Source organism: Choloepus didactylus, chromosome 20 (assembly GCF_015220235.1).
Source record: "Choloepus didactylus isolate mChoDid1 chromosome 20, mChoDid1.pri, whole genome shotgun sequence".
Classification (NCBI taxonomy): Eukaryota; Metazoa; Chordata; class Mammalia; order Pilosa; family Megalonychidae; genus Choloepus; species Choloepus didactylus.
The window spans coordinates 42,235,045-42,247,521 of record NC_051326.1 but is presented as its reverse complement, the minus strand read 5'-3'; the positions used below and the strand labels follow the sequence as shown (position 1 = coordinate 42,247,521).

Below are 12,477 nucleotides of genomic sequence, written 5' to 3'. Positions count from 1 at the left end.
ACTGGGGAAATAACCACAGAATGGGTCCGGGGACCCACTGGACCCACTGTGAGACGGACCTGGGCTAAAACTCCATCAATCATCTGACCTCCATAAGCCCCAACTCTGACTGGTGGACCAGAGTGACGTTTTGGGTCTCCGGGAATTAATGTCACTTCTGACCCAGTGTCTAATAATCCACGAAATATCTGATCATTTCCTTTTCCCCAATGCACAGTCACCCTGGTAAAAGGCCGTAGGTCCCCCTGGGGAAGGCTGAGAGGAAGATTAACAGTGTAAATTTTTGGCAGTGTGACAGGGTCCTTCTCCAAGGGTACCCGGCCTTCCCTTCATTCAAGAGGCTCTGGATCTGTAAACTGTCTCAAGTCTGGGAATTGATTAAGGGGCCGTGACTCTCTGTTTTTGTAATTCAAGGGAGATTTTTGTTCACGTGGCCTAGAATTCTTCTGCTTATATAGTTCAAACAAGAATTTAGTCGATTGCCCATCTATTTTACTACTTGGTACTCCATGATCCATTAGCCAACGCCATAAGTCTCTGCGAGTCATATTATTTTGATTGCTACTTTGAGCCTCTTTTACATTATGGTAGCCCTGTCCACCTTGTCTGTGGCGATTAACTGCAGCCACTTGGCTTCTGCTGACTCGGGACCCGATTATCCCCATTGTGTTTAAGGATTCCAGCTCAGTGACAGCAGTTCCTACAGTAATATCTGACCTACAGAGAAGGGCGACTACAGAGCTCTTCAGGGATGATGGAGCTAGTTTCACAAATTTATTCCTTACAGTCCTGGTAAAAGGTGTGTCCTCTGGACATTCCAGGACTGTGTGAGCAGGTTTTCCATGATAAATCCACTCTAACATTCCAATCTCTCTAAGCCTTTGAATCCCCTCCTCCACATTATACCAGGGCAGTTCTGGCATTTCAACTTCTGGTAATGCCGGCCACCTTTTGATCCATGTTTCAGCCAGCCACCCAAACAAACTGTTAACACCCTTTCTAACCCCTCGAGCTACAACATTGAATGCAGAATCTCTGCTTAGTGGGCCCATATCAGTAAATTCAGCCTGATCCAACCTTATATTCCTTCCACCATTATCCCACACTCTCAATATCCATTCCCACACATATTCCCCTGGTTTCTGTCTGTATAAGTTGGAAAACTCATACAGTTCTTTTGGAGTATAGCGTACTTCCTCATGGGTCACACTTTGTACCTCACCCTTTGGGGCTTGTTGGGACTTGAGCCTAGTTATAGGTCTTGAAGCAAAAACTGGTGGTGGGGGTGGGTCATGAAAAGAGTTAGAATTATCTCTCAAGCCGTTCACCTCAGGGCACTCTGTTGCATTTTCATCTCTTAAAACAGGATTAGTCTCTCCAGACGAAAGAGTGAGGGCTGCTTCCTCAGGGGAGGTGATTACAAGATTAGCAGGCATTGAAGGGTTAATTGAAGGGTGGCAGGCTCCTTAGGGCAGACTGGAGGCAGAGAAGCTGTTTCCCCAGGACAGCCCTCTACAGGTAAATCTAACAATGACCCAGCAGAATCCAGGGTTCCAATGTCCTCACTGTCATTATTATCAATCCATATGTCTCCATCCCAAGTTTCTGGGTCCCATTCTTTTCCAATCAATGCCTTTACTTTAACAGCAGACACCCTGAGAGGTTGAGATTTTAGTTTACGCTGTAAATGTGCTACTCGCACAATAAGAGACTGCGTCTGATTTTCAGAAACCTCCAGTCTGCGGGCACAGGAAATAAGATTTTCTTTCAGGGCACAGATGGAACTCTTTACATCTGTCATACGGCATTCAAGTTTTGAATTTGAAGCCTTTAGCTCATCCCTTTCTCTTACAACTGTATCCAAAGTATCTAAGAGCAGCCAGCCAACATCATTATACTTCTTAATACTGCAAAACTCTGTGAAAGTGTCGAAAACGCTGTCACCCAGAGCCTCGCTTCGTACTAGAGCACAATTAGGAGAATCAAATGGTGCTATTTTGCGTATTTCCTTTGCCAACTCCTGCCATGGACTCTTAGTACCCTCTTGATTATTGGAAATAGAGTCATTAGTGCCTCTGAATCTAATCAGAGTAGAAAACAAGTTGTAAAAGCCCATTTTAAGATTCCGTTTCTCAAGAACCACTTCCGGTACCAAGTTGTATTAGTTAGGGTTCTCCTTGGAAACAGAATCAATGAGAGATGTCTCTTATTATCAAATTGTAAAAGTTACTCACGCAACTGCGGGAGCGCACGAGTCCAAATTCTGCAGAGCCGTCAACAAGCTGTCAACTCCAAGGACGACGTCCGACGAACTCCCCGGGAAACGAACCGACAACTTTGACAAACTCCTCAGGAAACGAACCGGCAACTTCGATGAGCTCCCCAGGAAATGCTTCACTGAGCAGCCAAAGAAGAAGTGAAGGTTCTCTAACTGTCCGGCTTATAAGCCTCCAACTGATCACCCGGACCAAATCCAGCCAATTGCATTCTCTCACTGTGGAAGCACGCCCCTTGATGAATCATCAGTCAGCTGCAGTCAATTGACTGATGATCCGACAAACCAACCAGCCTCAAATAGCCTCACAGGAATCGTCAGGCCAGTGCCCACTTGACCAGACAGCTAGGCCACCTAGCCAAGTTGACACATGAACCCAACCATCACAGTATTCTTTCCCAATTTCTCTGATAATAGAATAATTCTCTTGAAATATTTTACTAGGTGTTCCAATTTGCTAATGCTGCCTTTTTGCAAAATACCAGAATGGATTGGCTTTTATAAAAAATGTCCAAGGTAATGCATCAACAATTGGGTAACTTCACTGGAGGATGGCCATTGGCATCTGGAAAACCTCTGTTAACTGGGAAGGCATGTGGCTGGCATCTGCTCCAGAGTTCTGGTTTCAGAATGGCTTTCTCCCAGGATGTTCCTCTCTAGGCTTCAGTTTCTCTCCAAAATGGCACTCTCAGTTGCTTTTGGGGCATTTGCCCCCTCTTGGCTTCTCCAGAGCAAAAGTCTCCTTCCAAAGGCTGTCTCCAAAATGTCTCTGTAAGCTGCAGCTCCTCTCTCAGCTCTTATGCATTCTTCAAGGTATCCCTCTTGGCTGCAGCAAGCTCATTCCTTCTGTCTGAGCTTATATAGTGCTCCAGTAAACTAATCAAGGCCCATGCTGAATGGGTTGGGACCACACCTCCATGGAAATTATCCAATGAAAGATCTTGCCCACAGTTGAGTGACCACATCTCCACAGAAACATCCAATAAAAGGCTCCAACCCAATCAACACCAATACGTTTCCTGCCCACACAAGACTGCATCAAAGACAATGGCATTCTGGGGGGACATAATGCATCCAAACCAGCACACTAGAGGAACTTGTACAAGAATCTAGCACTGTAATCAAGAGTTATTTGAGGATTATGATGAGTGTGACCCTAAATCTTAAACTTATTATACATATCTCATATTTAGTAATATAAGAACATAGCCTGCACCACTGCCCAAGGCTTCATTATAGGGAAAAAGCATAAAAACTAGGATTTGGGATCTGAGCTGAAGATCACTACACAGTGAACAACCAGGTATGAAATGCTATATGAGTAGTTAGTGACAAACTGGCTTGGTCAGACCCTCTATCTTTAATCTTTGGATGCAGATTAGGATAGAGAATGAAAAATTGGGGTGGAGGTGGAAGCAGACAGAAGAGGACCAGAAAGCAGAATGAGGAGAAATAGATATTATAGAAAGTTGGTAGTTGGCAGATTAACTGAGAGAGACAATTAAAAGCTGACTTAAGAGAAGGCACATTCTTATATTGATTCACCGTTGAGTGAAGAATTTCTGGCCTGGAAACTTAGACTCCAGCTACTCAGACAATTTTTTATCCTTCCTTCCCTCCTCATATGTTATGACAGTAAATCCTTACCACATATATTAACCTCAGGTGTTCTTTATTTCCTGTAACTGTAAGACCAAACTGACACATCTGCACATTAGAACCTTTGAAAAATGCAGATTCATAAAAGGATTTCATAAACCTAAGATCCTCTGGTATATTTCCCTTTCTTTATGAGAACCTGAGTTGCATTGTAGCCTTAAATGTCAGAGGTTGAATTTTACTTATGGAGATTGCCTTATAAAATTTAGTTATTTCATTTTGGTATACACTTTGCCAGTATCAATTGCCATATTAGATTTGTGATACCCAAAATCATACTAGAAAAAAAAAAGCTGTTTCTATTCTAAAAAATGTAATATAAGCTTAATAAATATAGTCATAACAGGGATTTATCTTGACAGAAAGTTAGTTTCCAAAGCAGATTTCACTGAACATCCAAAAAAGTGATTCTGACTTCAGATATATCCTTAAACCAACCACTGGGGAATAGTGTATCTCTGAGAGATTAAAAAAAAAAAAAAGCAGCAGCAGCAGCAGCTAACTAACATTAAACTGACAAGATGGTGGTCTAGAAGGTTTTCACTGTATCAAAATCTTTGTGAGACTGTGGTTGGGTCAAAGGGAAGATATGAGGAGAGAGATTAGGAAAATGCAGTAAATAGTCTAGCTGAAGTCCTATAGTAAGAGAACATAAATGCCTTTAGAAAACTAAATTTAATATGTTACTTCAATTGTCAATAAAGACTTTATCTGGCTCAATTTTATTGTAGGGATAATTAGTAGAATTAGCTGTCCAAATATACATTAAGTAAATACCTGTTTTTTTGTGTTTTTTAAAAAAATCAATGTCAATGAAATAAATCAATCAACTATTTTCACCCTTACATGTTTCAGGGAAAACATGTTTATATATGTATGTAAATATAAATATTTGTATATACCGAGATCCTTATTTCTGACTTTGAAAGGATTTTGTTGATCTGAACTAAATTCACATCAATTGCCTCAGTTCTTTAAATCTTCACTCAAACAAATATTTAAATGGTTCTTTTCCTCATTTACATATTTTTATTTAGAAATGGTTATATTAATATAGTGAAATTAAATTTTAGAGACATTGGATTATCATTAGTTTATTATAAAAGAGACATGGAAATTATTTACATGATGGAAGATCTTGGAACTTCAATGGAATGGGTAGCTTCACATGATGCCATTTCAACAGTGATCTATTTCACTCTACATACTTCCCAAGAATGTCAGCATCTCTAAATAAGAAATAATCCTTGTCATCTAGAACTACTTTGGCGCCTCCATATTCTGGGAGAAGAACTTTATCTCCAACATTCATACTAACTGGCTCCATGTGTCCACCCTCTCCTTTCGTTATCAATCCAACAGCTACTACCGTTGCTTGCAATATTTTCCTTGAGATTTTTCTGGAAGCATAATGCCTCCTTTGGTTACAGTTTCAGCTGTACTCCTTTCAACCAATACTCTGTAAAAGAGGGGAAGGAACTTTCTAGATGCCTGTCCTGCCATGGCTCCAGTTGCCATAACTCGTACTCTGCCCTCTCCACCACCAGTGCCACAAGGTGAGAACCTGCAGCCCGACCTTCAGGATACAAGAATGTGGGAAAAGCAAATAAACGGTTCTTCAATGAGTTTTTTTTTTTTAAATGAATAGTCCTCATAAAGTTATTGTCCACTAGAGAAGAAAATAAGGCTGTGTTCTAAGAATAGGTGGTAGGTGCAAAAACAAGAGGGGGGCAAAACCGTGGTTGAACCTGTGGTCAGAGTAACCCTACAAACTGCTCTCCTTTCCCATTACTGCTCTCCTTTCTCTTTCGTCTACTTCTCTTTCTTCTATTCCAAATGGAGAATAAGACTCTTACAATTTGGGGAACTGGAGAGATTGAAATGGGAGGAACCATTCAAATCTTATATTATGGTTGTTTCCTCATCTCCTGTCCAGTATCTCCTCACAAATGTTAATGCAGCCAAATTCTGTTACCAAAAACATACATACTTCTAACATGCTTTTGATTATTTGAATGAAAAGGAAAATGCAAAATGTAAACAGGTGTCTTTGAAAACATACCAGTATAGATAGTCACATACACACATATAAACACACGTATTTATTTAATAAAAATGACTCTTGTTGACAAGTCAATAGAAGATTCTAACTTTTTATGAAAAATGTGTTCAAATATTTATGGGCATCATTTTCATGTAAAAAATTTTAAAAGGAATATTTTCCATGAGCTTAAAACAGTTTAAAATGTTGCAAACATTTCTACAGATGTGCCAGAGTCATGTTTCCATTTGTTTCCTTCTCTCTGCCTAGAATTTTAGTGTTTTTATTGTCATAAATAAATAAAACATGAATACCTGTGTACAAGAAATGGTAAGCTTTTTTGTTTGTTTGTTTTAAATCAAGAAGATAAAAATGACTGAATGGAATCCAAAGGAACTAGACAGCTTCTGACAAAAGTTGGCCAACATTTTTTGGACTTCCAAAAAAATGGAGATTTCATAGGGTTAGGAATGAAAATTTTGTAGGACTAAAGCAAATAAATTATAAAATTTTCAAATGAATACCAAAATGTTTTTAAAAGGAAAATATTCGTGTACACTACAGAGTAAAATTTTGCTTTGAAATGTTATATTTTCCTTTTTTTCTTTTTAGAGTTATGGTATTATATAGAACAAGTAAATTCTAATTACAAGTTCTAAGACCCCAAGCATAAAGAATCCAAATAATATCATGAACATGCTTGAGAAAGTATTAAAATAAAAACATAAATCTAGAAAACATGTATTTTAAAATTTTAAATATTTTGTACTTCAAGAATTTTCTAAATTCTTATAGTTTAATGCATCATATCATAAAAGGTTTTTTTTTTTTCCTAAAAATTATCAATATGAGTGATATATGTGTGGAAATAATCTTTTTGTTTGGTACACGATTTTACCCATCTTTCTGTAATGATTTTTATTTCAAGAACTTGCGTACCTATATGCATATCTAAACGTGTATTAATTTTCCTATCTTTATGTAACTGTAGATTTAGAATCATTATTCAAAAGACAGAGAATTCAATATCCTTATATTTACTAAAATTAGTAAATTTAACAATTATTTAATACAACTAATACTGTAGAATAATTATTAGTTTATAAGTCAACATACAAGGGAGTATGCACATATTATCCTTTAAAGTTCTATACATATCTAATTCATTAATTTCCCCAAACTATATTTGTAATGAGGTCTTGGTTATTGACTCATGTACCCCACAAAAGACATAATGACGTCTTAATCTGCATAACTGTGGATGTGAACCCATTTGCAAATAGGGCCTTTTGAAAATGTTATTATTAGTTAATATGTGGCCAAATTGATTCAAGCTGGGTCTGAATCTGTATGACTGCAGGCCTAATATAGAGAGGAAATTCAGACCATCAGTCAAAGCCACAGGAAGATGCCAGAAATGAGAAGTCAGCAGAAACCAGGAGAGAAGATGCAGAGAGAGATTGCCACGTGATGGAGAACTGCCATCACCAGAAACGCTACCAACTCTGGGAGAAAGCACAGCCTTAGTGTCATCTCAGTTTTAGAAGTCTACCCTTCAAGATGAGACAATAAATGCTTGTTGTTTAAGCCAGCCCTTTGTGAGGTATCTGTCATAGCAGCTTTGGCAGACTAAGACACTGGGAAAAATTAAATTATATAGGATAATTTTACATTACAATGTATGCACTGTGACTATGCTGGTAGCAGAAGCATTTTAAGCAGACAGCTGCAAGCACCGTCATCAAAGCCCAGGTCATCTCACAGAGCTGCCAATTCCAGTGCATTCCCAGGCTTTGAAGCTTCAGTATAAAGAGGCTAGATTGCCCTACCTTTAAGGATGGAAACTGATTATATTCATGAGCCACTCGGCTTACATTTCAACAACTTTACTAACTGTTTAAAAGTGGTTACTTTAAATCTTTTTTTGTGTGTGGGGGCTGAGATATTCATTCGATCATTCAACAAATATTTATAATGATACAGCAGTGAACAAAACAGACAATTATACCTGCCCTTGTGGAACGTATGTTTCTTAGAGGTTAAAAGTGAACAATAACTAACAGATAGTAAAACTTAGAATACATAAATGACCTAAATTTTTTAAAACTTGTATTTATAGTTCTTTAAGCATGTATGTACAAACTTTATTTTCTTCTATTTCTTATCAGGGAGCCAAAGAGAAAACTTGAGTTGAAACTCTGATCAAGATTCCAAAAGCTGGACTTGAGCTTTTGGAATCTTTGGAAATTGAGTAAAAACAAAACAAAACATGTAAAGAAGAAAACAGTTGTCCCTAAAAATACAGGACTAAACCTGATCTGAAATGACAGAATCTGAGTAGTATAAATACCTTACCCCCCAAAAGTACAGTGATCCAGAAGACAGTCTAGATATAAATATAGCATTTGCACAATTGTAATTTAGAGCCTTAAAAACACTTAGTGCTCACTGAATACAAGTTAGTTCAATAGTCACCATTCTATGGCTATCAGCAAGAGGCTTTCATAGGCTGGCAATCCTTGCATGGATTTGTACATCCCATCTGTGTCACACAAGGTGATCCACCCTGATATCAGTGAGCAGAAATCCACCAAGCTTTTCATGAACTTTTAATAACTTCATGTAGGTTCGTGTAACAGATCAGATTCCACAAAGCCATAGTTGTAGCGTGACTTCTCCAAGGGCACAGGGGAGAAATATTGAAGGCTGAGGATGTGCAAGAGAACACTGGGAGACAATTTTCCTTGGGTCTCTCGTGTGTCTTGGGAGCTAAGGCACTAAACTGATCTTTTCAGAGCTTACAGCAAAGAGTCTTGGAAGTTAGAGATAGATATGTGCCTATTATCTGCCACATAGAAATCCTCCCCCACCCCCCTTTTTTCAAGCTTTACCATGTATTTTATGCATTTATAGTTTGCACACTATGGTCATATATTTAGATCAGATGGAGATTTTCTTCAACAGTTTTGTTAAACATCTTAACTGGAAATCCCCTGCCAATGCACGGTAAAGAGAAAGACTGAAACTTTGTAGTAGTTAGAGAGACTTGTACAATATTGTAGGTAAGCTCAAAAGGTCCAGCATCAGATAAGTACTGAACTTTGACTCCATCATGTACCAGCTGTGCAACCTTGGGAGAGTTATTTAACTTCTTTGGGTCTCAATTTCCCATTTGTACAATGGGGAAAATAATAGAACTTCATAGGATTGTATGAGGATTCAAAAATATGATGCATGTAAAATGCTTAGAACAGTGCCCGGCACATATTAAAATGCAATAACATCAAAAGTATAATTGGCTTCATAAAACAGAAATTTAACAGCTTGATTTGCAGTAAAATGATCTTTCTCATTATATTAAATGAAAAAGCATATGATGTGCTCTGAGAAAAGGAATAATTAATAAAGACAACAATGTAAACACCTCTGAAGCCATTTCTAATGTTGATAGTATACACACATATACATATAAATAAATATTTATACATGTATATGCACATATGTATACAATTTATTTTTATATAATCATAGATTTCCTATTCTTGGGCTATTTATAGCTTATAGAAAACAATTTGTATGCCTTTAAATTGCTCTCCCTTTCCTATTATGCCTTTAAATTGCATTTAATCCTGTAAAGTACTCATGGTGCCTGGCACATAGTAGGTCCTTAATAAATTATTAATGGTGAATTGCTTCACTAATAGTTTTAACTGAAGAAGGAAAAAGTACAGCATATCAGGATTACAATTTTGACTTAGTATTTCAATAGAAGATATTCTCAACGGTTTCACTTTCTCCTAAATACAAAGTGCATAATGTATATCTATTTATCATTTCATCAAACTATTAAATGCCTTATATTAATACCAATAGCCTTCACTTGTTTATGTCACTAACATGAATCATATCTTCAATGATCCAAATCCAATCTCAGCAAATAATTAAAATGAAAACAAATGAGCCTCACACATCTGCCTTGGAGATTTGCATTATTGCAGGTATTATGCAAACTGAAACACAGTTATTTATTATAGTCTTGGTTTCAGTAAACCTGAGGGTGAAATGAACTAATTTTATTTGCCATTTACATTTACTATTTATCAAAGCTGAAGTGTTTTTTATCTCTTGAGATTCAGTGTACTGATCTACATATTATTGCAGTTATTAAAGAAACTTGTAAAATTGTTTCATGCCACCATGGCATACAATGGATTTGGGCTTTGGGAAGTCCACATTTCAGAATTTAATAGCTACTACATTTTCTGACTAAGAGATAAAGTTTTATGCTTACTCTGCCTGATTTCTTTCATTTAAAATATGTGAAGAAAACACTCTCACCTAATAAAAATAAATATTTTCCAGTCTTTGAAAACCAAGGAATTTTTAATGAAACTTTCATATCTCTCTTTCTAAAGTCTATTAAACAAGGGGAAAATATTTATTTGAAAGTTTTAGAAGATAATACTTAGAAAATGTTACGGCTGATTTTCCATTTTATTATAAATGCTGTATTTATTTCCCTTGTGTTTCTGAACAAACAGTCTTGAGTATCAAAAAAGGCTTTAAAATGCAAATTAACTTTTTCCTATGTAATCATCATTTAACTGAACATACTATAACCTCATTACAGTGGTAAACTTGTTTTTATGTAAGGAGAAATTTTGTTTTTTTGGTTTTCTTTATAACTTTAAGGCAATTATACATCTATTATATGTAGTTTGAAACAAATATTCAAATATGTATATAAAGCAAGCCAATTTATGAGCTGTAATATAATGTTTTACATAAGCATAAATTACTACTCTTAATTGATATAACATTTGCCTTTGAACTGCCAAAACCTCTTGTTCCTGATTTTCCCGGAAAATTTTAGCCATTGCCCTTAAAACCACTTGGTCTACTATATATCCTCAATTGAAAGATGACTGCATCATGTACCATCTGTTATCTAACACTTTTCAGAATGAATTACCATAGTAGATTAAAATGGCACCTTTCTCCTGTTTGTGTTTTCAGTTTTGTAATATTTAAGACTTTAAAAATATGAGAATAAATAAATTCCTGAAGATACTAAAGCACAGGATTTGAAAACAGGGATTCTCTTCTCAGGTTTCCTTGAACCAAATCCTGATTTTATTGCTTACTATCTTGGTGACCCTAGAGAAGTTACCCAGCCCATCCTTTCCTTGGTTTCTTATCTATAAAACAGGGATAACAAAATTAAATACCTCATAGGGTTACTGTGGGAATTAAATCGGTTAGTAGGCATGAAACTCTTGAAACCAAGCATGGAACAAAATAGGGGATAGTCTTACATAAGCTATTATCAACATAGAGTGTGTATCTCATTATGCCTAAACAGACCCTTACATGATCTGGATCAACCTCCAAGTCTGCCTTCTCCATGATTTCTGACATTGTCCTCTTTTTGGAGAAGTGTGTTTGAAATAAAGCGAAAGTTTGGGAATTTCCTCCAACTTGCCATGAGAACATTCTGAGGTTTTAAGCAAAGGAGTGGTACGTTTTGATTTATGTTTTTAAAAGAATAGCCTGGTTGTGTTGAGAGCAAGATTGGAAGGAATGAGTTTGGAGGCTGTTTCTGTAGTCCAGGCAAGGGTGGCATGGACTAGTGTGAGACGGAAAGAAATGGATAGATACGCTTCATAAGTAGAGTTTACAGGACTTGATGGAATAAATGTGAGATGAGAGGAAGAGAAGAATGGAGGAACAATTAAAGAACGTCTAGATTCTACTCTAAATTCCCTTCTACTCTGTTGTAGGTACTTGGGAGCACTCTTGGCCCATGGCCTGGTTTCTGCTCCAATTTTTTTACTTCTCTTTCTTCTTTTTTTCCTTTATTTTTTGGGCATTTCTTGGAGCTGTTAGGACTCTTGAGCATCTCACTTGCACTCACAGTTATCTATACTAAAACCAGGTTAATATAAAAAATATCTCTCTATTGATAGCCTAGTGGAATGGACAAGGCTTTGAATTCGGTCTCTACCATGGTGTAGAATATACCCGAAACCTTGGCAACATTTGACAATTGCTGTGCTTTTGTGCTGCCCAAATGTCTGATCTGTATCTAATCAAATTGTTCCCCTACACCGTCACCTGTGGCAGCAACAGATCGGCAACTGGGCAGTTTCAATATAATAAAACACTTCCCTAGATGCTTTTATAATCAAACTGAATATTTTCCTGCTCTTGGATGTCTCACTTATTCGCTTTTTATTAAATTAGTAAAAATAAGGAACATAGTACCTTCTCCATAAGAGTATTATATATTCTACATATGCTACATTATAGAGCATATTATATATGCTACATAGGCTACATAAATAATGTAGCATAGCAAAATGTTTAATACAGCACAATGTCTAGTGTGACCATTCAAAAAGTGGTCCTGATTATTACAAATATTTTACCACACTAAGCTCTGTTCCCAGCTCAGAGATGCCATCTCCTCTATAAAGACTGATCATAAACTGATCACTCATGT

General features: G+C 36.8%; 1 protein-coding gene and 1 pseudogene across 3 annotated transcripts in view; both read right to left on the bottom strand.

The window, feature by feature from the left end:
- CSMD1 (CUB and Sushi multiple domains 1) overlaps positions 1-12,477 on the bottom strand; it is a 2,222,584-nt gene that overhangs the window by 110,078 nt on the left and 2,100,029 nt on the right. The gene's annotated exons all lie outside the window — the stretch shown is intronic.
- On the bottom strand, positions 5,130-5,437 carry LOC119516392 (annotated as a pseudogene).